We start from the raw sequence: 24,935 nt of genomic DNA, 5'->3' as shown, positions 1-24,935 counted from the left end.
ACCTGGCACGGTTTTGTCCATGACAGCACCTCTGAAAATAATGTCTCCGGTCCGGCAGCAAGGCAAGGGGGGCATGGGGGCTCAGCAGCCAGGGTGCTCCCGGTCCGCATCCAGCTTGCTGCACACTAGCACCGTCAGAAGACGAGATCTTGGTTATATTTATCATTTGACGGTACCGGTCCCTGCTATTTTTAGAGTGGCGTTGCAGCTGCGGCTCGCTGAAGAGCGAGGTGAGTCGGCTGGGGAGCTGCTCTTTGCCGAGCTTCACCCAAAATTGCTGAAGTCAAGGCGACTCTTCCCTGATTCGAACAGCCCGCGGTCAGGCTGGTGAGCTCCGGGCTGCTGCCCCTTGGGGTAATGGGGTCCTGCCCGTGTCCCCACTGGTGGGTGGCGGAGCCCCGGTTGCCCCACGGCTGCTGGGTGCTGAAATATTTCCGAGCAGCCATTTCCTGGGGGCAGCTGCCCCCGTGGGTCCTGCACCCACAGCCTGGCTGCCTATGGGGCACTGGCACCACCTGCGGGGTAGTGGGGTGGTCCCACTCGGGATATGCTCGTGGGGTGGAGGACATGCTGGGAGTCCTACCTAGGGAAGGCCATGCCCATGGGGCCGCGGTGGGGGAGGCCCGTGTCTGTGGGGCTGGGACACGCTGCACGTGCGAGGCTGTGGGGAGGAGGGTGTCTGCGGGGCTTGGATGTACCGTGCCGGTTGGGTGTGACACGCCGCGCCCGTGGGGTCTGCGGGGGGGGTGGGTGTGGGATGTGCCGGGGGGGGGCTGTGGCCATGGGGCGGAGGGGGGGGGTGCCGGGTCAGTTGGGGGGGACACGCCGCGCTCGTGGGAGCTGCGGAATGCCCGTGGGGCCGGGACACGTCACGCCTCGCGGGGCCGTGGGCGATCTGGGGTCGGAGGGGAAGGGTGAGGGCCATGGCAACCCCCGGCCCCAGAGCTGAGTCAGGCCCCGCCCCCGCCGCCGGCGACCAATGAGGAGCTGCCTCGCCTGGGACCGCCCCCTTCCCCGCTGTCATCACACACCCGCACGTGGAGGGGGCGGAACCCCGGAGCGGCGCGTCATCATCCCTCCGCCCGCCCCATTGGCCGCACCGCCCCGCCGCACGCCCCCCCCCGCGCCGCGCCCCGCCCATCGCACCAATCAGCGCGGGGGAGGCGGGCCTGGCGGGGGCGTGTCCCCGCCGGCAACCCGGAAGGAGCGGACGGAGCCGCGCAGCTCTCGGGGCCGCGGCGGCGGAGGAAGAGGAGGCGGAGGACGACGACGACAAGGCGGAGGCGGTGCTGGCGCTGGCGGGTCCGGCGGGGCCGCGACGGGCACGGCCGGGGAAGGAGGGGGGAGACACACGGGGCAGAGCCGCGCACCGGCTGGGCGGGACGGCGGGCCGCCTGTCCGGCGTGGGAGGGGTTAATGCGCCCCGTCCCGGTTCCAGAAGATTCGGGGGGGGGGGGGAGAATGGGACTGGGGGGGTCCTGATCGGAGAGGGGAGGGGGAGTGAGCGCTGAGGGGAAGGGGGGGGGGGGGGGGTTGCAGTGGGTGGTGTGTGTGACCGGAGTGGGGAGGGCTGCGAAATGGGGGGGCTGTGAAATGGGGGGGGGGGGGGGAGGGATGTAGCTGGGAGTGTTGTGACCGGCCGGGGGGGTGGGCAATGAGACCGGGGGGACGCTGTAGCAGGAGGTGCCAGAACGGGGGCATACACACACACCCCCCCCCTCACCCCCACACAGCCTGCGAGGGGTGGTGGCATGACCGCAGAGTGGTTTTTTTTTGGAAGGGGGGGGGGGGGGGGGGCAGTGGTAGAGACGCTGTGCCCCGTCTGCCGGCGGGGTCGGTGGCTGGGGGGGGGGGGGGGGGCTGTGATGGGAAGGTCTGGCAGAGGTGGGGTTGGATGGACACACACACACGCTCTGTGGGGTCCCCCCCCATCCTGGGTGTCAGTCCCCCCCCCCCATCACGCCAAGGCTCCCGGCAGCTCAGGGAGGATGTGCTCCCCCCGCACCCGCCCCGGGCTCTCCCACCGAGGCCACGTCCCCACAGTTGTGCCGTAGTCAGGGACAGCCTGTCCGCGGCTCTGCCCGACGGGACGGGGCCGCCTCCTCCTCCTCTTCCTCCCGGGCATCAGCTCAAACCGAGCCCCGGCTGGGACTCGCCGCCTGTTCTCGTCCCCCGGGACGGCCCGTGTCCGAGGGGACCCGTGACGGTGGGGCCGCCCCGTGGCCCCGGACACGCAGCCCACCGAGGCGGGGGGGGGGGGGGGAGGGCTTGGCGGCTCATCGCGACCGACACCTGCGCCGTGGGTAAATCGCAGCCTTCAGCGTGGGTCTGCAAAAAAACAGCGCTGGAGCGGATGTGAACCCCAGCATCCGCGGCGGGAGGCCTGCTGCCCTCTGGTGACAGCCGCCACAGGCGGAAGGACCCATCGTGGGGTACGTTTTACCCACCCGAAATCATCAGCAGCAGACCTGGTGAGGTTTTCAAGCATTACGCTGTGGCCGAGGCGCCCTGTTTCTACAAAAATCACGCAGGCGGTGCACAGCGTCCTCTTGGCAGCCCCAGATGTGTTTAGAAGGCTGCTGTGCCTTAGGGGAGACAGAGGGGAGGACCACCTGATGGGAGCTGGGCTGGTGGGCTTGCTAGCAACCCACCCGTGAACATGATCCATCGGGTGGTGCGTATGAGAGTTGTCGACTTATATCTGGGATTTCCAGACTTTTATTTTTTTAAGGAAGGAGCGTGGAGTTTGCAGCTGCTGCGGGAAGTGTATGGTAGAGGAATGCCGTGCCGTGTCTTCGGGTATTTTAAAAGTCGCATCCACTCAGTGTCTTTTTAAAAAGCATCACGCAAACAAAGATCTGCTTATGGACCCGTCCTCTGCCCCTAACTGCGTCTGTTAGCCTCAGCAAAGAGGGGAAGTTGGGACCTTGTGGAGGGTGTAGCAGGATCAAACCCTGACACAAAGGAGAGTCTCAGCACACTTGGTAACAAGTGCAGAAGGTGCATAAGGTCTGGCAGGTGAAATGGGAGAAAACTCCCAATGTGACACTTACAGTTACTTTTGGCTGGGCTCTGCTTTGGAAAGACCGTGAGAATTAAGTCATCCTTTAAAGCCTCGTCAGCAGCAACTCACGTCGTGCGGGTCGAGCGAGCGGCGGGGCCCTGGTAGGCACCTGGGCATCCCTGAAGCCTCCCGGCAGCTCTGGGGGTGCCGAGGGCAGCGCTGGGAGCTGGGTGGGCAGGGAGATTTGTACAGGTTTGGATCAGTGGGACACCGCCGCCATGGTGTCTCTTGCAGAGGAGACAGCACGTGCCTTTGCCTTATCTGGAGCAGCTGCTCCTGTAGTTTGGCAGGGTTCCTGCTGACTTTTCGTGGGGCCGTAACGCTTGGGGTGGCCAGGATGTGTGGGGACAGCAGAGCTCTCCTGTTGCCCCAGCCGTAGAGCTGTGGTCCTTGGAGAGCTGGGCTTGCTGGGGCCATTTCAGCTCTGCCACTTGAGTTCTTTCTGTTCCTCCCCCCGTGAGAGGTTTCTTACCCACCGCTGAAAGGAGAGCTGGTGGGGTCACCCTGCCCTGACTTTGGGGACCCTGCTATTCGAGGCGCAACTTGCTGAGGGGCTCCCCTGCCTTTGCGGCAAGCTGGGCAGAGAAGCTCTTGGTGGTCTGGCCTTTGCGTCTGCCCTCTTCAGAAATGGACTTTAGGAAATAACATTTTAACAGTGACCATTTTAATTTTACTGGTAGGATTGCTGCTTTGCTTCTGGAAGCTTCCTCCAAGGCAGATGAAGCCCCCAGGACTTACACCCTCCCTCTGCTTTGGTTCAGAGCTTTCCCACTCCTTGTTTCCTTACCAGTTTCAGGTCTTCTGAGCATGCAGAGCAGAAGGAGGAAAGGAAATTCCCTCCCTGGTTTCGAGGGACCTCTGAGGGCAGGGAAGCACATCTGTGTCACTGGTCTTTCTCCTTGGTGTCTGCTACCAGCTGCTTGCCCTGGCCTGTTTCTGCACAGCTGTGCTGAGTGGCAGAGGACAGGGACACTCCAGCCTTCCCCACTGCTTCTGGGTCTGAGGGTGGTTCGAGGGGATAGTTACTGTTCTGACTCTTGAAAGTCAATGACTCTTGACTCTTCCTGAGCCCCTTACCTGCCTTTGCTGCTCTGGGCCTGCCCACGCTTGTCCCCTTCTAGATTTGGTAGGCACCACTGTGTGCTGTGTGGAAATACACAGCGCCTGGGGGCCAGGACACTTCCTGGATGCAGAATGAGAAAATGTGTTGTTCATAGGTATGCGACCACAGATGTGAAAGGAGAAAGTGAAGCTGCATTCGTTAAAAAAAAGGGGTGTCCTCAGCACACTGTCACTGGAGCTGTAATCAAATTATCGGAGGCTTCCATGGATGGAGGAATTAATGAGTCAGGTTTGAATCAGGACAGGTGTGAAGGGCAACACTGGAGAACTCCACAAGGGAGCCTTTTGTAAGTTAACAGGTGGCTTGTGGAGGGGGGGGTGTTGTGGGTTACTGGCAGTGAGACTCTTCTGTGAGAGGGTTTTGCTTGATGCCTCTCCACCTTGCATCACTCCCAGGGACACCCTTTCTCCAGCGGGTTGTGTAGGTTCCTGCATCCTGGTACCACCATTGCATGTTTCTGATCCTTCCTCCTGTCTGCAGCGCCTGGCAGCCCCACTCCCTCCTCTCTTCCTTTGTTTTTCCATTTTGCTTTTCCTCACAAGCAAGTGAGCCAGGTGAATGTAACCTCTAGAGAACTTGGTCTCACAAAGTTTGAGGTTTGCTTTAAAAATTATTTTGTTTGACTGGGAAGTGTCTTTGCAAATCTTTATCCTCCATTTGCCTTTGCTCCTCTCTTTTGTAGCCTCCCTTGCTTGGCCTCATGAATGCCCAGCTGCCAATTAACATGTTTTCCCCCTGTTTCTGTTGGTGTCTTCAGCTGGTAGCGAATCCTGAATGAAGAGCAGCTGAGCTCACATGCTCTGCATTTCAGAGAGCCTTTTCAGGACTGGCTGGTGGTTTGCAGTCATACTTGCCTGTGTTGTGGCCGGTACACCCCCCCAGCTAAGCAGCCTGATGGTAGAACAATACTTGGATAGGAAGCCTTCAAATGAGTCCTGTGTGCTGCAAAAAGTACAGTTAGTGATTCAGCTGGAAGTGCTTTTCAGTAACGAATCCATGTCCTGGGCCAGGGCTGATGTCGACTCCGTGATTTGTCTTGTTGGAAGTGAAAGACAATGCAAAGCCCTTTACGCAAGAGTCAAGGTCAAGGTGATAATTCAGATCTCTTGGCCTCAGCCTATTTGAGGTAATTGCATTCTTCCTGAGCAGTGTTTTCAACCCATCCCTGTCAGATACATTGCCATTGCTTCCTGTGCTCCAGCAGTATGTGGGTGGCAGTGCTTCAGCCATATCCAAAGCAATTCATGCCACTGCTCGGGCTTAGAGCCTTTTGGGCCTTCTCTGAAAGATAGTGTGGTAGAGCCAGGAAACTGGTGCAGGGTTCCAAATGTATGTGTATTTACATATACACATGCTACACTTACTGGGTCATCTTTTGCTTGTAAGCTCTCCAAAAACATAGCCTTGGTGACTAGCTGGTACAGCTTCCAGGTTAGGCGTCTCCTGGAACACCGGTGCAGGTTGACCTGCTAGCTGTGTAGGTGCAGGTGACATTAAACACAAACTTTCCGGGTGCCCTCATGACTGTTTTAAGGGCCAGTGCACCAGTAAGCTAGTGTGGCAGTGCCTCCCTGCATCCTAGTGTAACGGCTGTGTTTCTGGGGGACCACCAGTGTGGCTGCCCGCAGTGCTCTGCTCACTGGTGCTATAGCTGTGGTCGGAGCTGGGTTGTGCTGCTCGTGGTACTGCAGGGTGGTGAGCAGGGAGGGACTGCCCCTAAGCAGCTTTTGCTCATTGTGCCTGTGGCCAGGGCAATATCAGACCTGGGTTTTGGGAGGCTGATAACCGTCCTGGTTTTTAGGACCTGCTGGGCACGAGGACCTAGCAGTCCCCACACAGTGTGATCTCCAGTAGTCTGTAATTACAGCACTGGGATCCTGGGGAGGAGTCTTAATGTCTTTGTGATGGCGTTGGCAGGCCTCTCGGAGATTTCTATTAAGTTGTCGTTTTCCCCCTTTGCTGTATCCTGGGAAACGCTGCGGCATTGGATTTGGCTTGGTCTGTTTGGGCTGTTGAGAGCAGTGTCTCTCCAGCAGTGGATTTGGCCCTCCCTGCCCCGGTTCCGTGTCCCTGCGGGGTGGTTTAGTAGGTGGCCTGTGGGGACACAGCCAGAGCCTGTTCTTGCAGGTAAACCATATGCCACTGCATCCACTCGAGTACCAGCAAAGCCTGTGTGGTGGAGCAACATACAGCTGCACGGGTAGAGAACAAAGCCAAGGGCACAGGAAGGCCTTTATTTACCACTGGAATCTTGGATAGGAGGACGGTGGCAGCGACCTTAGCAGCCCTCTCTGAGGAACCAACCGTGCAGGCACCCGGCGTCACGTAGGGAGCTGGGGTGATAACTGGAACCCTGGGAGGGAGTCAGCGCTGCAGCTGGAGGGGCAGCCTCAGCACTGGTAAAAGATACAGCAGGATCTTGGAGGTGCTGGGGTGCTCGGGGTCTCTCGCTTCTGTGCGTAAGCCACTAACTCGCTTGGCTTGGATGAGCAATTACTGCCCACCCCGTGTTCAGTAGGTCTTCTTGTGTGGGCAGGCCGTTTCCTAGCTGATCTGAACATGTGTCTGTGCACTTGTCTTTCCAGGTGACTCAAGGCAGCTGGAACAAGCAACCTCAAGACCACGCTGCGTGTGCTGACAGCTGAGAGCTCCTTTCCTGTCTGCTTCAACCCTACAACAAGGTTAGCACCCGCTCAGTTGTCACCAGGCCTCCCCTTCGTCCCTAGGCATGGCTCTGTAGAGTAGATGTCACCCAGTGAGGTGCTCCCACAGCTCAGGCTTGCTAGGTGCTCCTGCCTCCCACCTGGTTGTCAGTGTGTCAAAGGGAGCCTGGATGTGTGCGACCGGTACTGTTAAGACCACTGAACCCTGCACACAGTTGTTGGGAGCTCAAGGGCAGACTGTTTTAAGCCCTTGGGACCTTACAGTCTGTGCTGCTTGCTGCACTTGTCCTTCTGCATACCAGCAGTGTTGAATGGGAGCGTTTCCCAGCTGCTGGTCTCTGCTGCTTGCTGTCCTTCACCTGAACAAACAGAGCTGAGACCTCACCCAGAGCTCGTGGCAGACGTGATCCGGCTTTCTGTCAGAACCAGTTGATCTCTGCCTGCATTTTCCCAGGATTTTGTAGCTTGAGGAGGCCTTTGGCCATGGTGTATGAGGCTTAGAGTGACAATGAAGTGTTTCAGGAGGTCTGGTAGTCTTTGTATTGCCGCTCTCAAGAAATCTGAAGGTCAGGCCCTCGCTGCTCCGAGGTAACCAAGCCTGGTCCCTGTCAGCCACCTTCCCATCCCATTCCTGTGCTTGGATGCTTGCATGCCTGCCTGGGATCCAGCAGTGCTGTCCCACCTGCACACCGTGTCCTCACTGGGAAGGGAGCCCTCATCAGCACTCTGCCTCTGGGGGGTGGGGGGCAGGCAGAGCCCTTTTCTCACCCCAGAGCTCAGGTACGATTTGGCCAGGAGAGGTTCTATGGGGAAGTTCCTGTTTAGGACACGTGGCTGCCCAGGCTGCGTGGCTCTTCCTCTGAAGTGTCTGCCAGGGAAGTTTGGGGCCAGTCCAGAGACAGCTGGAGACTGGGCCTCGGGCCATCTCATCCTTCAGCTTGATGCTGTACCCACAGACAGTGAGGCAGGGCTAGATTTACCTGGGAAGTTAAAAGGAAGGAGGTAAGATGTCTTTCACTTATACCAGTGCTGTGTGCTGCGGACTCACAACTATACAGCATGGTAGCAGCAGAGCAGTCCCTTTATCCAGCTCAGTTATTGCAATCACTAATATACCTGCTCCATGCTGGGACCTTAGATCTCCCTTAGTGATGGAAAACAGACACATTATATCGCTAAGACCAGAGGAAGGGCTTGGCCTTGGTTCTGCTGGAGCTGCTTGCAGATCCCAGTCCACCAAGCTCACATCATCCTCTCAGAGCTCCCCCACCTTTTGGCAAGAGGCATTTTAACACAAGGCTCATCTTGTTGGATCCACTTTTCTTCCACCCCAGCTATTGACCAAAGAGCTTGATACCTCCAGGGACAGCAAATCTCCCACATATGTGTAATGCTGCAGCTTCTCCCATTACTTGGTCATACCATGAGCCTCTTCTCTCTGGTTTGGATATCACCTAACCCAAGTGATATCAGTGAACTTATATTTGGGCTGAGTTAACCATGGTAGTTCAGTTTAGTGGAGCTTGCAGTAAAGTGGAAGCTGGTACAGCTTGCAGAACCTTGGATAGACTTGCAGAGCCTCTGTTGGGAATGGGAAGGAATGCTTTGCTGGCAAACTCAAAGACTGAATAAAGTGGAAGTTACAGCTTCAACAGAAAGTGGTCAGCCTAACATCCTTCAGCCTGCTCTTAGAATGTGTGGGTTGCCATTCCCCCTTGGTCTGACCAGCTGATTTAAGAGTAGGTCTTCTTTCAGCTTGAAACCCCAAGGAAATGCTACCCCCCCTTCAGAGAGGGGGCCCCAGGTTCCTCGTGAGTATTGGTACTGGAGTTATGTGAGGAATCCTCTCTTTGCCCTACCATCTCTGCTGCAAGTAGGTCGGGCATTTAAAGATCCTGTTCATAGGAGTGTTGGGACAGCTGGATCCTTGTTCGGTTCTCACTGCTCCCAAGAATGGAGCAGAGGATCATCTGCTGAGGCTAATTTTAGGTCTCTGAACATTGCCGGTGTCCCTCTGAGCTCCTATTTGTGTTCGATCCTGCAACTCCCTGCTAAGAGCTATGTGAGAGTCCTGTATCCTCATGTGCGAAGGTTTTGCTAGAGCATAGTGTCCCAGGGGTTAGGAGGAACTTTGAATTCCTCACTTACCTAAAGTGTCTAAGCTGTATCAGATGTATATGTGACACTTTTTTTTTTAGCCCTAGCACCAAGCACCCTTTGGACCTTGTTTTGTGGGCCCATGCATTGTGCGGTAGAAAGTGTTGTGGTTTAACCCCAACTGGCAACTAAGCACCGTGCAGCCTCTTGCTCACTCCCCCCCAGTGAGATGCAGAGGAGAATCTGAAAAAAGGTAAAACTCATGGATTTAGAAAAGAACAGTTTAATAGTTAATATATAATAATAGTGATTATAATTGCAATGAAAATGGAGATAACAAAAAGAGGGAAAGAAAACCCAAGAAAAGGCAAGTGATGCACAGTGCAATTGCTCACAACCTGCTGACTGATGCCCAGCCAGTCCCCGAGAGGTGATTGGTCACCCTGGCCAACCCTTCCCCATTTATTTACTGAGTCCTATGGTATAGAATATCCCTTTGGCTAGTTCAGATCAGCTGTCCTGGCTGTAGTCCTTCCCAGTTTCTTGTGCACCTCTTCACTGGCAGAGCATGGGAAACTGAAAAGCCCTTAACTTGGGATAAGCACTACTTAGCAACAACTAAAACATCAGTTTATCAACATTATTCTCATACTAAATTCAAGACACAGCACTGTACTAGCTACTGGGGAGAAAATTAACTCTATCCCAGCTGAAACCACGACAGAAGCAGGCTGTGGCTTTCCAGACTCCTCCTGCCAAAAATGCAGCATCCTTCCTGTTTGCAAGCAGTCAGTTCCTTTTGTCTTGGGTGGGCGCAAGTGGTGCAGAAAACACCCTTCCATGAAGCCTCTGTGTGTGGAAATACTCCAGAGCCCACAGCTGAGTGAGGTGAGAGCCCAGCTCTGGCCCTCTCTGTACAGCTGGGTGACTGCTTGGCATCTGCCACCCCCATCCTCCAGCGCAGCACAGGGTGAGGCCTCCTGGTCTCTCCCTTCTTTGTACACACAAGACTTCTGGCCTCTCTGCACTTTTTGGTTTCCACCTTTTCAGATGATTTTTCAGCAGTGTTGAGCTTAGGGCTGAGCTTTGCTGTTTCATGTTGAGGCAAGATGTGGCTCTGCAGTTTTGGCCCATCTTTATTTTTAGCCTAAGACATAGTTGATGGTATCAGAAGGAAGTTGCATGGTCTCCTGAGCTCCATGACTCATTCTGGATGAGGACCAAGGTTTCGCTAGCTTCTGCTATAACCCTCAAATGATGTAACTGGTTGTGCTGGGCCCTACTATGTCTGGGGAAGGACAGAATGGGAAGGGAAGCAGAACTTTTAGAAGTTCTTTTTTATCCATTCTGTTAAGTCACTGAAACCATTCACTGAAGGGTATTGGCAGGTATCACACCTGACTGTGGTTCAGCAGGGTCCTTTGTCTTCCCCTTGCATCTTGTGCCTGTGTGGGAGAGGTGAAAGGGAGAGGAACTCTGCTTACATGCTGGCTTGGGTAATTATTTAGTGGCACGTAGCAATGGTAGACAACAGTTTTTAGGACAGGAAGTGAAGCAGGATCCTATTTCTGGTTCAAGCCGCAGCGAGGTTCGGTGCAGCAGAACAGACTTGCATGAAGTGGAAATGGGCTGGCACTGGAAAGCAGACTTAGGAGTGTTGGGGACCCTTGTTTCCATCAAACCTGGTGCTGCCACGAGGTGGAAAGAGCTCACGGGGCTTTCTGACCTGCCGGCAGCCATGTTGTGCTGGGCTGGGCTGGACAGGAGCTGCGTGGCAGTGCCAGCACAATGGGAAGCGCAGCTAGAGGACCCTCTACACCCCACGTCTGGCTGCTCTGTGTCACGCCTCGGGGCTGAGCACAGTGGGGTGTGATGCACCCGGCTCCGGAGTAGGCGCCTTGCTCATGAAGCAAGTGGAGATGATGGCTTGCTGGGGTGGGCTTCCACCTCTGGCCCCTCTTCTTCCTCGGGGTGATGAACAGCCCTTTGGGAGCATGCTGAGGCCTTTGGGTGTTGTGGGGCAGCAGGGAGGGGACAGCAAGGCTTGGGGGAGCAGAGACAAAGGAGGGAGGCAGGGGGGGCCATGCTTGGGGGGATTGCTATGGCAACTCACTGCTGGCAGCATCGCTGCACTGTGCTTTCCGCAGCACACGGCGGAGGAGCAGCCGGGACAACTGTGCAACCTGCCAGAGTCCTCCATGCAGCTCCGTCCCAGCCGTGACGTGGGCTCAGCACCACTGGGCTCCTGCCTGACAGTCTGGCACCCAGAGCCGCTGTCTTCGGGCAACGGCCACAGGGTGGGTGTCTGGGGTTGTTTTGTCCATCTTCTCCCCTCTTTTGCCCCTCAGTGGGGAACAAACAGGCAGCTCCTGTTTGCAGACCTGTTCTATTTGAAGCCTTCAGTTGCAGAGCAGGCCCATCCAGAAAGAAACCAGTCTCCTGAGCCTTCTTGTACCACAGAGGAAAGTAAGTCATTCTGCTGCCCTTGCTTATCCTCAGTTAATCAGTGGAAGTGGCTCCAGCCATGCCAGCATCTCCCCAGTATGCCTGGCCCCGTACCTTGCTGTCCAGCTCGCACAGCCAGTTTGCCTTGCTCTGGGGTATCTATAGTCTGATGGAGAGCAGACACTCTAGTGAGTCTTCTGATATGGCCTGAGACCATCCTCTGGAGAGGTTAACCATTTCTGAAGCTGCCTTTGGGCAGACCCCTTGCCAGATGCTGGTAGAGAGCTGGCTCCTGTTGCTGAAAGAAGCAGGGAGCATTGTGCTGCTTGCTGTGCAGTGAGAATGGGTCAGGAGGGTGGCTCCAGCCTGGCCACAATATGAGTGTGACTGAGACCTGACCTGTCATCCATGATGTGCCTAAAGCCCTGGATGTGAGCCAGGGGGAAGGGACTGGCTGGCAGCAAGCACGGCTTGCCTGTCTCAACATGGATGGATGTGAGAGCTCTAAACCTCTCTCATTACAGCTCTCAAAGGTCAGTGCTCACAGTGAGCTACAACACTCTGCCCACAGCTCTCTGCCTAGCCCAGAATGAGAGAGGAAGGAGCCTGCCCCACCTTCAACGGTGCTCTGAGGTCAGAGGTGTGGGGCTGCTGTGAGGTGGCACACACTGCTGTAGTGCCTGTGGCTGCAGTTTGTCTGGGACTAGGATGTTTGGGCAAAAGTGGAAGGGAAAGGATGCCTGTCTGTGACCTGCCCAAATGGCCCCCCACAAATGTTATGATCTTTGCCTGAGCTGTGATGCCTCCATCCAGCTCTGAACCAGGGTACAAAGCCTCAGAAGTTCCCCTGAAAACCATTCCCAATCTGCCATAGTGTCCCTCTCCTATTTAGGGTGATTATAAGATCTGTGTAGACTGTCCAGTGCTACAGTTCCAGTCACTTTAAAATTTCCAAATAGTCTAGTCTAGTTTGTAAAATGTCCTGTGGACTCCAGGCCTAGTGTTCCCAAGGGAGAGCAAGCAAGAGGGTGGATGCTGAAACGGAGCCTCTGGGAAAGCTGCCTGCAGCAGGCAGCAGTCTGCTTCTTCCCTCCTGTATCAGACAGGTTCCTTCCCTTTTCAGAAGAGGGCAACAGCTTGCTCTGCACTGTCAGCTGGAACTTGCTTCCCATGGAGGAAACTGGGTTGCTGGTACCTAATGCTGCTCTTCATGTATGTGACCTTCAGCACTTGGTGCGAGAACTGACATTATGGGTGCAGATGATGGCAAAGCATGGTCAGACTCCATTGAGCCAAACTGTAGTTCCCTCTGACCCCACTGTCACAGCCTGTTGTTTCTGATCTTTCCTTCAGGCTGAAGCCCCAAGATATGCTATGGCATACCATGGAGTGGATGCAGAACTCGGCAAATAAGGCTCTGGGTTATGTGTGTGTATTGAGGTGTGAAGTGCCAGATTCTAGGGCAGAGGGTGGTTTTTTTCTTTTGTCATTTGTACAGCACCTCACATGCTGAGATCCTTGCCCAAGACTCAAGCTCCTGGGCAGTGTGACCTGATGAGTTATAAATGTGTCACCTTTAAAGGGCTGCTCCCTCTTTTTCTGTCTTGCCTGTTCATACTACACATTTTTAAGTACAGCACAAAGGATCAGAAAAGCCCAAAGGCAGTGGGGTCACATACCCTGCTCCTGATTTGGGGAGGAGTTAAGACAGGCAGTGCTGGAATAAGCATTTAGGGAGAGGCAGCCAAGAGAGATTTCCTCCTGGCTCAGCTGTGGCATTGAAGTTCGGAAAGTACTGTGTGGGTTACGTGCTGCTGTGATTTGCTGCTGCCATTGCCTTAGGCAAGTCCAGCACATGCATACCTGCTGGTAGTCAGATGGGGACACCATCCTGAGCAGTGTTGCTCTGAAAAAACGACCAGTGTCTTTTTGGACACTGGGAGCAACCTTAATGCTGCTGCTGCAGAAAGAGCGCTGGGGATTTCAGCAGAGAGATGATGGATCGTTGGGATCAGTGACTCGGTGGGTGTTTCTACCTGTATTCCCTAAATTGTGAGAAGATAGTCAAGCCCAGCAGTGCTGTACAGATATCCCTATCTGGAAGATACATAAAGAATAGCTTGCAAGAGCCAGCTCTTTGCTTAGAGCAGAGTAAAATGCCTGGACTCTATGCACTGGGGTTTTCTTACTGGCAGTCAGCAGTGCTGTGGCTGTGCAGAGAGAGCATAGCGTAAGCAGGTTAGCACAGTCACTCGAGTCCTTTCTATACCAGTGTTTGCATTACTGATGAGATTAGCATAGCTGGGCCAGTGGTGGACAAAGAGGGTTATTCTCAAAGTCTTCTCTGCTCTGGCTGCCGGAAGAATAAAGCAGTTATGACATCAAATAGTGGGTCTGAGCTTTGCTTTCAATTCATCTTCTAGGAGCAGCAACAGCTAAAATTGTGAGCAGTTTTTGAGGAACTAGAATATTCTCGGGTTTTTTGTCTGGTCTGGTGACTTCTCCCCTGGGCTGACAGTCTGGGATCTTAGGGTATTTGCAGTGCTCTTTCCTGGCAATGTGATAAATCTGGATAGAGAGAACACAAAAATCAGTGTCATCAATCTGCCACCCTAAAAGTGCTCCTCTTGCTTCTGTGCCTGTTCCCTGTAACCAAAAGGCTGTCTCATGGCTTAGATTTGTTAAGGGAACAGGCGTACAGCTCCTCTCTTTTTCCTGTGCAGCTATCTCCCTGGCAGCTCAGTAGGAATGATTTATAATAGGTTACAGCGCTGTTTAATTCTGTTTCCCTACAATATCATACTGTTAGGGTAACAGAGCAAAACGCAGAGGTGTTTCCGGAGGAAGGCTGCTATCAGGGGCCACCCCTGTAGCACAGGCTGGAAGCAAGGAGGAACAGTTTACCAGGAAATGCCCGTGTTCATGTTCTGGTTACTTTTGGGAAGGAAAAGGCATCTCACCCTTGAAAGCTTCCTCACTACATGGCCCCAAATGCTGATGGAGCTGCACCAGTGTGAGCAGTAGTGAGAATGCTGCCCTCCAGAGCCTGGGAAAGGTCTGACCACAGTGATGGTTTGGGAAGGCAGGTTCACTTAAGGACAGGATTAGACTTTCAAGTAGTTTGGGGGTTTTGAGTGTTCTTTTTTGTTTGTTTAGGTTTTATTCTTTTTTTTTTTTTTGGTGTGTGTGTGGTGGTGATGGTGGTCTGGGCTTTTTTATTTTATTTTATTTTATTTTTTTGCTACTGAAGAAAAAGATATTGCTTGTGCAAATCCTTGTAAGGAAAGAGCAGGGAATTTCCTTTGGAGTGAGCCTGCCTGAAACTCAATATATCTTGGATTAATGTTAACAGGGAAATGAAAATATTGTGCCGTAAAGTGATAAGGGATAATGAGTTTAATCTACTATTATGTTGTCCTGGGAGACAGAGCTGGAGCAAGGGTATTGACAATAACATGATCCTTTGCATGACAACAACAGCAAACACCACCTGAAAACACTTCCCTGGGGAGGAGTGAAAGGGTTTGTTTTCAGAGAGTCCCCAGGAAGGTGGAGGGAGGCAACCAAGAGCTCAGAGCCTGGGGAAAGATGCCAGGACATTTGCAGATGATCAGTGCATAATAGCTATGCCTTTTCTGCAACTTGAGCTCTGCTTTCCCATTCAGAGGCCCAGATGAACTGGACAATGCCAGGCTCTTCACCTCATTTCGATCAGAGATGCAGTAAACTAATGTTATGAAATTGACAGTTTGTGAGATGCTTGACCCAGAGCCTGAATGAACAAAGCTTTATCTTTAGCTTCTCTGCCTACAAGGGAGATAGATGGGTGGTGTTTTGCTGCTGCACCAGACAGGGATTTTGAAGGGTGCTGGTGTGGGTGAACAGTGCTGTGGACCTGGTCCTGGGAAGCTTAGCTGGTAAGCAGGCCCTCCAAAGGGTTTTGGAGGTGTGTGATGAAAACAGGGGGGCTGAGGTCAGTGTCTGGAAACTTATCAGCTCCTAGAGCTGAGAATCCCAAGTCTTGACTCGAACATGTGAATCTTTTAAAGTAAAGAATGCAACGACCTGTTCTCAAGGAAGCATCCAGTCCCCTAGCAGCCTTTTGGAAGTCATGGCACTCTTCTGGTTTATAATGCTCTATCTGGGTCTTTTTGGTTGGTTGGTGGTTTTGGTTTTTGGTGTTTTTTTTTGTTTTGTTTTGTTTTATTTGTTCCTATATGTTATTACCTTTCTTTTCTGGGCCATGCTAAGTTACATGCATTTGGTTCAGAGCCCTGCATGTCTCTATCCCCTCTGGTTACAGAGAGCACATGGGTCAGTCCATGGGGCCAGTTGTAGCCCAGCAGAGCTGGCTGCAGTCCACATGGCCAGCAGCAGAGTGGATCCAACTTCTGCTTCAAGACAGGTGGGAACAGAGGAGGCTCGTGTTGCAGATAGCTTAGTGCAGGACATGTGGGGGGGTTTTCAGAGGTGTCAGTACCACCCTTGCCCTGGTGCTGGGGGCTGCCCACCCACTCTTCTTCCTCAGGACAGCAGCAACATGCCATGACTCAGTTTCCCTGTGGCCTGGGGAGCAGGGATGGGTGGAGCAGGACAGGAAAGGGACAGAGGGGAAGTTACAGCAGCTGGTAGGAAATGGCATTTTGGGGTGCTGCAAGGTGGCCCTACCTCATCCTGTCTGCAGAGGTGGTGTTTTGTGCCGCAAGCTTTCTCTGCCTACTGTGGAGCTGGTGTTTTGGGGTGCAGCAGGGCAGCTCTGTTCCATCCCAGCTTCAGAACTGGCAATTTTGGGTGCTGCAGAGCAGCCCTTGCTCCATACTTCCTTCTCCTGTGCCAGGGATCATGCTGGGGCTGGCTGTGGCTTCCATCCCCTCTGCATTCCCCTGTGCAGGGCGTATGATTATGGACAGTCCTACAGCACTGCCTCCTCCAATGTGTGATTTATGGGCTGCTGCTCAGGATGTGGGTCTGAGCTTATCTCAGGCAAGGCAACGATCAGGAGCGCTGTCACAGCGCTCTCGCCTTTGTGCAGGCTGTGGAGGTAATGGCATGGCATCCCTCGCCGTCTCTGCTTTGCACCTGGGCATGGAGCAGTGGCTGTACCTGGGGGCAGGAGCAGAGAAGTCCTTGCAGGGGTGACAAGGGGAGTGTTTGATTCCACCTGCTTCTTTGCTCACCCCTGTTCCTTCCTTGCGGCCCCAAAATTGTGTGCGCGGAGCGTGTTTTGTAATAAACCTGCTGAACTGAGGGCAGGCAAAGCAAAACCAGGAGACTTTAGTAAAGAGTTGCGAGCCCAACCCATGCCAATATTGCTGTAGCATGGGCACAGGGTCCCCACGTTCACATCTTCACAGTAGTTTGTTCTGATGATGAGAGTGGTCAGAGACATCTCCTCCCACCCTGTTGTGTGTATCTGATGTGTCCTGCAAGCCACCAGCAGATTGTCAGCACAGCTCATTTGTAAGTGGAGGGAAGGTCCAGCTTTTTGTGGATGCTGCAAACTGCCTTGCTTATGTGAAGCACTCTTTATTTGAAGCAGTGCTCTAAGGGTTAAGCCACGGCTGCGGGATAGGGTTTGTAGCAGGAACAAAGAGGGCTTTTAAGGTCTGTCTTGGGCTAGGAATAGAGGGAATGGATTGAGCCTTTCCCAGTGTGTTGAATTACAAAGGTCATGGAGACCCTTTTGCTGGGAGGCAGCAGTGGTTGAGGTCCCTGCTGGAAGTGGAGCAGAGAGAAAAGAAATTGTGAAAGTCAGTGAAAGCAACTTCATGGGGCGCTTTAAGACTAGAGTGAAAACTGGAACTGTATTCTGAGGTGAATGAGTGTTGAACACAAGGCTGGGAGATAAGAGGCCGGGACTGTAGGCTTTGTGCAGGCCTTGTGCCCTGGGATTTTGGGGTGTTTTGGTTTTGTTTTTCCCCTCCATATTGCATTTGCAGCTGCCCCTACACATGCCATCTGAATTTGCGGCATCACTGGTGTAGCCAGCACTTGGGCCTCTCCAACCTTCTCTGAGCTGGTGAAGGCTACAGAAGGCAAAAGGCAATTCCTGCAAGGGAGAGTCTCTCCAAAATGCAGAACAGGAGACAGTCCCGGTGCTTGCAGGCACATTTTGCCTTGACAGAAGAGGGAAACTGGCTTTTCAATGCCTGCCCAAGCTAAAAATGGATTTTTCATGTGTAATTAAGCAGGAAAGCCCTGTTCTAGTTGCTTTCCTAGCCCCTGCACTTAATGTTGTCTGCTCAGGGTGCCCCTTGGGACATAGCACCAGAGGGTCCAGCAAAAGAATCTAGGGAAGGGATGGATGGATGGATGGATGGATGGATGGATGGATGGATGGATGGATGGATGGATGGATGGATGGATGGATGGATGGATGGATGGATGGGTGGCAGAAGTCCATTTCCCTTCCCACAGTGAGGTGGAAAGAGGACATGACTAGTTTCCATTTTGAGCTTTGGATGACATGAGCCAGCCGGCCAGCTCACCCAAGAGGTGTCCAGAGGGCTGCAGGACGTGCTGAGTCAACAAGAGCATCCCCTTGCTAAGGGCAGGGGGCTGATCAGGGCTGCTGAGACAATAGAGGTTTTCAGCTTGCAGGAAGGATGAGCGCCAGCTGCGAACCACCCAGTGGGCTTTCCAATTTTAGCAAACTTGAATTTGTGTTAACAACCAGAAAAGGTGGTTTAGTCCTTAAAACTTTCAGCCTGGGTTAGCAGGCACTTGGCTGTTCAGCTCTATCCCCTGGCACAGGCATGCTCCCCCCATCTGAGCTTTCGTTTAAAGAAATTCCACATCTGTTCTTTATGTTGGATTAGATGACCTTGGATGTGATTTTTGGAACAAACGGCTGATGCTTCATGGGGCTCTGTCTACAAGGTGAGAGCTGGTCCCTGGGAATACTCCATCAGGGTCACTGCAGCCACCACCTAATTAGCAGCCAGGAGGCTGCTCTACTTCTTCAAGCACCACGAAGGGAGAACTGTAGGGAGCACAAAGCTGCTGTGAGAACGGGAACCCAGAAATGGAAGGCTTGGTTTGGGACTCTTGGAAACCCTAACATCTTCTGTTCACCTTGGTAGATGGCCTGTTCTCAGAGTTGTGCTCTGTCCGTCGTTGTAAGCAGGAACTGTTTCAGCAGAAGCATCAATGTCTTGTACTTCTTCCTGCTTAGCATCGACGTTGAGAAAGCCTGAACTTCTCCATCTGTTGTTGCCCAAAGTCCTCTCTTCTCATCCTGTCCTCTGGCATCACCTGTGCTGCAGAAGCATGCCACTTATATAAAAGTGGGTGAGTAAACTGGCTCCTCTCTGCTGACAGTTCCCAGCTTGCTGACCTGAAACATGGTGTTTGAAGGCAGCAAGGTCTTGTCATTGTACTTTGGAGGGATGCTCTGCCACTTTTCTGAGCCACCTGGGCTGCAGAAGGGGAACACAAAGCAGTTGCAAGGGATCCCCTTGATGTGGGAGGGACATCGGAAGCAAGAGCAGCTTGGCTGTTTCTTCTCTGCTCTTCCCCCAGCCTAGCTGGAAGGGGTGTGTTGCACATGGGGCGTTACCCGTCTGTTTGTCACAAATGAGGGGCTGGCAGGAAATTGTCATGGTCTGGCTCAAATTGGAGCAGTTCCTGGCTGCCCTAACTGCATGTAGGGCACACCCCTCAGCTTTCCCTTTGCCTGGGGGCTATGGCAGGGAGCCAGCCTTGTCTAAGAGGTCACATTGGTTATTGCTTCTCTCTCAGGGGCTCCCAGAGCTTGTAGGGAAGCCCATCTTTTCAGTAGTGACAGGCTGATTTAAGCATGTGCATTTAAATGGCTGGGTCTGTCCTGCTGGTGGCTGCTGAGTCTTCTTCTGGCACTTGCCCAGTGCTGTGACCTTGGTGACACCGTGACCATGGTGCTGGCCCTGCTTTTGGCCTCACTGATCACATATGGCGAGCACTATGGATCTCCCACCCTGCCTCCCGGGAAGGGACCCTGGGGACTGGAGCATCCTGATGAGGGGAGTAGTGGTGTGCAGGAGAAGCTGCTGGAGCCCATGGGACCCTGTGTGACAAAAACTTGGCTTTTTTTGCCCTGAGAAGGGAGAAAGACTCTGTGTGTACATGGTGAGGATCAGAAATATAAAAATCCAGAGGACGTGTACACATAGCATCATGTGTGGGGCTTGTACTGTCCAGATTCAGGAACTGCCCAAGCCTGTGGGCCCTGCAAGGGCAGTGGCACTAGCTGATGCTGAGTGACCGTAGCCATGCTTAGAAGAAATCCCTTCCGGGCTCCCAGGAAGCTTTCCACCCTGGAGAGGCACACTGGGAAGAGGCACAGCCTGGGGGGACATGTTTGGCTGTACCCAAAGGCAGGTTATTTGGCAGATGGGTCGCCTGTGGATCTGAGCTGCATCAGTGCCAGGTAACCCTCCAAAAGCCAGCAGTGGGGGTCAGGCAGTCAAGGGGCTGATAAAGCAAGTGGGTTTGAGCCTCAGAGCCTGGAGGAAGCCCTCCTCCCCCCAGCATCACTCCTTATCTCGGCAGTGCTGGCACACGGCAGCTCTCCCATCCAGCCTTTCTGCCCCGTCTCCCCACCGTGGGCTTGAGCCAGCAGCATCATCTCTTTCCTCCTGCCTCTGGGTGCTGCGGGAGGAGGGGGCTCTGGCACAGCCCGGCCAGGCTCCCAGCCCAGTTTGGAGTTTGCGGTGTTGCCCTGACAGCTGCACTGGGTTACACTTGCACACTCACACGTGCGTGCACAGGGGCTGTGGCAGAAATGGGTGTGGGGTGGGAGGAGCGGGTGAATCACAGCGGGGATGAGTGAGTGGAAAGCAGAGGGCAGGTGCTCACTCAGGGCTGGGCTTTAAGGGAGCCCAAGGGCCTGGCAGCCCGTGCTGGATCCTTGGGGTGATGGGGTGAGAGCGCCGCAGGAGAGCTGGGAAGGGTGCAGGGCTTAGCAGGTGGAGGCAGTGCCTGTGGCTTGGGAATGGGCTGGGATCTGGCTCGGCCATGTGCAGAACTCATTCTCTGCCCACATCTCCTCCAGCTGTGGGTATGTTGCTGTCCTGGAATGGCTTGGGGCATTCTTGGTGCTGAGGCTTTCCCAGGAGGGACTGAGGATGAGCACCGCAAGGGAACAGCGCGGTGGCCAGGCATCTCAGCCTCCTGTGCATGGGGTGGATTTTTGTCCCCATGCAGACAGTGGGGTATCTGGCCAGCTCTGGGCAAGCTGAGCAGGTCTCTGTCCTGGTCTGATCTTGCCCAGTATCCTTACTATTTGCTCTGAGAGAGCAGGCAGAAGATGGAAAAACGAATGATCCCTTCTGGAGCAGTGAGTGATAAACAGATAGCTCTGGATTGAGTGAATGCAGCGTGGGGTGAGAGCTGGGACAGGGATGATGCAGTGCACACCTGGGGCATGGTTGGTCGTTGGTTCCAAAATCCCTTGTGTGACCTGGGCTCTGCTGCAGACCCTGGAGGTGTGTTGGGGGGGGCCATGCATGGCTGCTTCCCTTATCTAGGGACCTGCTCTGGGCTGTTGAGTTTCCATCTAGCCCAGCTGGTTTCTGCTGAGTTTGAGTCCTGACGGTCCTGCTCATCATTCCTGAGGCAGGTCCCTTGTGGGCATGATGGAGGCAGGCTTGGTATTGGTGCCACAACAGTGAAGCCAAAGCTCTCTGTGTTTAGGGCCAAACTTCTCAGAGCAGGTAACTGGGACTCCTGGCTCAGGATAACCTAGGTGTGTTGCAGCAGGCTCTGGTATTGCAACCAACAAAGATGAAATACTTGAACGAAACCAGCCCCCACTGGTCTCCGTGTTGGGGCATATCTCTTTTTTTCAACATCCCCAAGGTGTGCAGGTGTCTGCTCCTCAGTGCTGGCTGCAGGTATCTCCTGTTCTCCCTAATGGCACCTTTGGCTGGCTGGATTGGAGACTATCAGCCTCCAGCAGTCTCCAGAGATGTGCTGGAGCTCTGGCCCTGCCGTGGGGTTTCTGGTGTGCTGCAGTGGGAAGAGGCTGAGAGTGGTGGGTTTGTGCAGCCTGGGAAAGGGAATGCAGCGAAGGGGACTCTCACTGCTGCAGGCAGCTGTGTGTTTGGAGAGGAGCTGGAGCTGGGCTCTCCTGAGAAGTGCCTAGGGACAGGATGAGAATCAATGGCACACAAGGGAAATTCCAATTAAATATTAGGAAAAATATTTCCCCACAAGGTCAGTTAGACTCTGGAGCAGGGTCCAAAGAATTGAGGCAGTATCCACATTTGGAGACTTTCAGCCTCTGGCAGGGGCAGACCCTAAGCAACCTGCTCGAGCTTGGCCCTGCTGTCAGCAGGATTGGACCGAAACCCCTCAGGGTCCCTTCTCACCATTGCTGTTCCCCAGTTTTGCAGTTCTCAGGGCAATGTAGCATCTCATGGCCTACTGAACTGACTGGCTTGGAGGCAAGTGGAGGGCTCAGGGGGGGTTGTTCTGTTCATCTCCTTCTCCTGGCTTGGTTCATCTCACCTGTACAGCATTAGCAATGCCGGGAGATGGAGGCACTGCCTTGGCAGCATTGCCCAGCTCTTTGATTTGCTCCAACCTATCTTAGGTGGAGCACCCAACTCTCCAGAGGTCCACATTATTCTCTCCCTGTGTGATTACAAAAAGTCAGTAGGCAGTGAAGCACGGGGTGTAAACTATCTGCCCTGCTCTGCTGGCAGTGCAGAGCTGTGATCTGTAGGGAGGTGCTGGCGTTGTCAGGAGGCTGGGGAGGATGATGGCCCCCAGCCCTCAGGCTGAAAGGAGTCCAGGTCTATCTTCCCTGTGGTGCCTGTCCCGGAGACAGTGGTGATTGCAGGGAAAGTCTCCAGTAGCCTTTTTAAAGGCTCCAGCTGCCTGACCATCCCAAGCAGATGGAGGCTGAGATGAGCCCAAAGGACTGTCTGGAAAGAATTACTTGCTCCCAGTACTTTCTGTTTCTTTGCCAGCCTTTATTCTCATGGCTGCTCTTTTCCTGATGCTGTCCTTCTGCAAGGCTAGCTGCTGGCAGCCGTATCAGCTTTGTCTTCAGAAACAACTTTACTCTGTGATTTACTGTGTCTCTAAGCTTTGATCCCGGTACCTGATGCTGCAGAAGCCCATGTCCAGTGTGCCAGTGCTCAAAGGGCATTTAGTGTTTGTCCCATCTTGTCTGCAAGAGTAATGAACCAGAGCAAACAGGGCTGCATGTATCCATGGCACCTGGGCAGAGCTGGTCTGCAGCAGTAGCTACATCTGCCTCCCTGTCTGGCAGAGGGTGGGAGGATGTCCAGGCTCCCCAGATGCTTTTATGTGGGTTTTCAAGGTCTAGGACATTCCCATGAGCCTGTGTTAGTCCCCAGATCCCTTCTCAAGTTGCTCCTCTCAGCCTTTCTCTTGGGCCCATTGATACTGGGCTGCCATCTCGCTCAGAGCCCCGTGTGCGCTCCCTTTCTTAGCAGTCTGCTCATTACTCAATACTGCTCTGGGCACTCTTGCATTACTTGAGTATCCCAGTTACAACACCCATGTGCATCGAGAGCACTAGGGTCTGGTGGTCTGAACCAAGAGGCCCCTGGGGTCCATTCCCAGCTGCACGGATAAATCGCTGCATGGCCAAGGACAAGCTGGTTCCTGGTAGTCTGTGGAGAGCTCTTGTATCTCTTGTGGGCTCCATGTCTCTAGGAGGGTCAGGTCTGGGGGGACATCTGTGTCCCCAACAGCATGGCTGCCATCAGAATTGAAGGTGTTTTGGACCCAGTTGCCACAGTTCAGCTGTTCTCTGAGGTCTCTGAGCTTTGTGTGTGCCTGCAGAAGCCACGCAGCAAAGCGTGGGCTGCAACAGTTGGCAGCATGCAGAGTTTGCGTGGGGGCCGTCATGTCTTTCAGGGACTGATGTGGGGGCTCATGTCCTGTGCAGGTGTGTTGTCTGGGCACGCAGCTGTGTCTTGAGCCTGTCCCTGTTCACTATCACTTCTGTGAAGACGGAGGATGCTGATATGCCGTTGCCCCAGGGCTATCTGCGGGCTGCGCCTGCCAGATAGCCCTGAGGGCAAGTCCTCTCCAGCCTCTGCCTGATATGAAACACCAGCTGAGCCTTGGCTTCCTCCATCTCCATGCAACATGCAGGTGCTGGATGGCTTCCCCCTGCCATCCCGAGGGCATCCCTGGCCGTGTGCGTTGCTCAGAGCCCTGGCAGCCCTGCAGGGCCCGGCCCCCACGGAGGCGGTGGTGGATGCACTGGGAAGAGGGCTCTGCTGGCCGTGGCACCCCGTGGGTGGTGCAGGGTGTGTGACTCCCACTGCCCTGCCTATGGGTATATCTGCAGTCAGACACGGCAGTCCGTCCCGCCGCCTCGTTTCCCTTCAGAGGCGCTTATGCATTTGTGTGTTTGCCTCCATTGTGGGCAACTCTTTTCCTGTTGCCAGCAGTGTGTTTCTCTCTCAGCTTCAGTCCCATGGGAAGGAGAGGCTTCCTTTTTAACTGACAAGTCGCAGGTCGTTGAATTCATGGTGGAAATCCTCCTTCCCTGCAGTAGCCCTGGATGTGTGCAGCTCTTTACAAAGATGTACAAAGCCTCACCCTTACGGCCCGAATCCCTGCCCAGCCCATCTCACTGCTCTGGCCTGCACTAGACTTGAGACTTTCTACATCACAGCTGGAAAGAGGTGAGTTGGGTGGGTGTGCACGGCCATATATATGTGTGTGTGTGTGTATGTGGTATCTCCTCCCTCCGTGACACATACACATCTAGTACAGGGGGTGGAAAAGACGCTGAATGTCCCCACAGCTGCTGCAGCCTTATCTGCAGGCTGCAGCTTGGTAATGCTGAGCTGAAGTCCTGTGTGGCCAAGCACCTCCCTTGGAGGGCTCTTACAGTAAAAGGAAGTATATCGCAAGAGGGGTTGTGGTGGGGACGGGCAGTTCCCACGGGGTAAATGCTGCATGCACAATCCTTGCTGCCCTCCCTACCACAGGCACTTCACCAGCTCCCTCTTCCCACGCACAGCTTTGATACCTGTGTCATGAGCTGCTCAGGGTAACGCGACATCCCTGGGACCTTCTCTGCTGCTCTGCGGTGTGCTGGTGACCATTCGGGGAGGTAGGGAAGGGTGACATTGCTGTGGGTCTCCCAGGTGGGTGTTGGGGACTTGTCAGTGAGGTGTGTGCAAGGAGGCTGGGGTTGACAGGGCTGTAGGTGTGTGGCAGCTGGGGCTGGGAGGAGACTGGTGTAAGTTATGGTAGAAGCTGCAGCTATCAGGAGGCAACAGAGCATGGGTAAAGATCTGGGAACACTGGGGATATGCATGGGGGTGCAGGTAGACAGGATAGCATCTGGTGGTGGAGGAGAGTGGGGTTGAGGTGGGAGCGAAGAGGAGCATGCTTATGGGGATGCAGAGCCTGGCTGTTATGTAAAGGATGTGAGGAAGGTGAAGGATTGTTCATCCAGGATCAGGCAGTGTGGGTGGCTACAGGGCGTCAGAGTACAGAAGAAGCTGGGTCAGTAATGTGGGAAGATGGGGCTGTGGGTGGCTGTGGCTGTATGCAGGGGTGGCCAGAG

General features: G+C 54.2%; 1 protein-coding gene across 12 annotated transcripts in view; it reads left to right on the top strand.

Annotated features, from left to right (window-relative positions):
- The first annotated feature begins 1,192 nt into the window (after positions 1–1,192).
- Positions 1,193–24,935, top strand: part of FAM214B (family with sequence similarity 214 member B) — a 40,423-nt gene continuing 16,680 nt past the window's right edge. For 2 of the 12 annotated variants that reach the window (XM_042804588.1, XM_042804584.1), the window contains exons 1-4: positions 1,193–1,302; positions 6,773–6,868; positions 23,910–24,042; positions 24,352–24,476. The gene's annotated coding sequence lies outside the window, so the exon portion shown is untranslated. Of the gene's footprint in view, positions 1,303–2,291; positions 2,433–4,281; positions 4,474–4,539; positions 6,587–6,772; positions 6,869–23,909; positions 24,043–24,351; positions 24,477–24,935 lie in introns of those variants that run through there. The other 10 variants (XM_042804587.1, XM_042804585.1, XM_042804586.1 and 7 more) reach the window with 8 other exon arrangements.

This window comes from Tyto alba, unplaced genomic scaffold (genome assembly GCF_018691265.1).
Source record: "Tyto alba isolate M040663 unplaced genomic scaffold, T.alba_DEE_v4.0 Super-Scaffold_42, whole genome shotgun sequence".
Taxonomy (NCBI): Eukaryota; Metazoa; Chordata; class Aves; order Strigiformes; family Tytonidae; genus Tyto; species Tyto alba.
The sequence above is the reverse complement of the archived record's forward strand: the minus strand, read 5'-3'. Positions and strand labels throughout refer to the sequence as shown.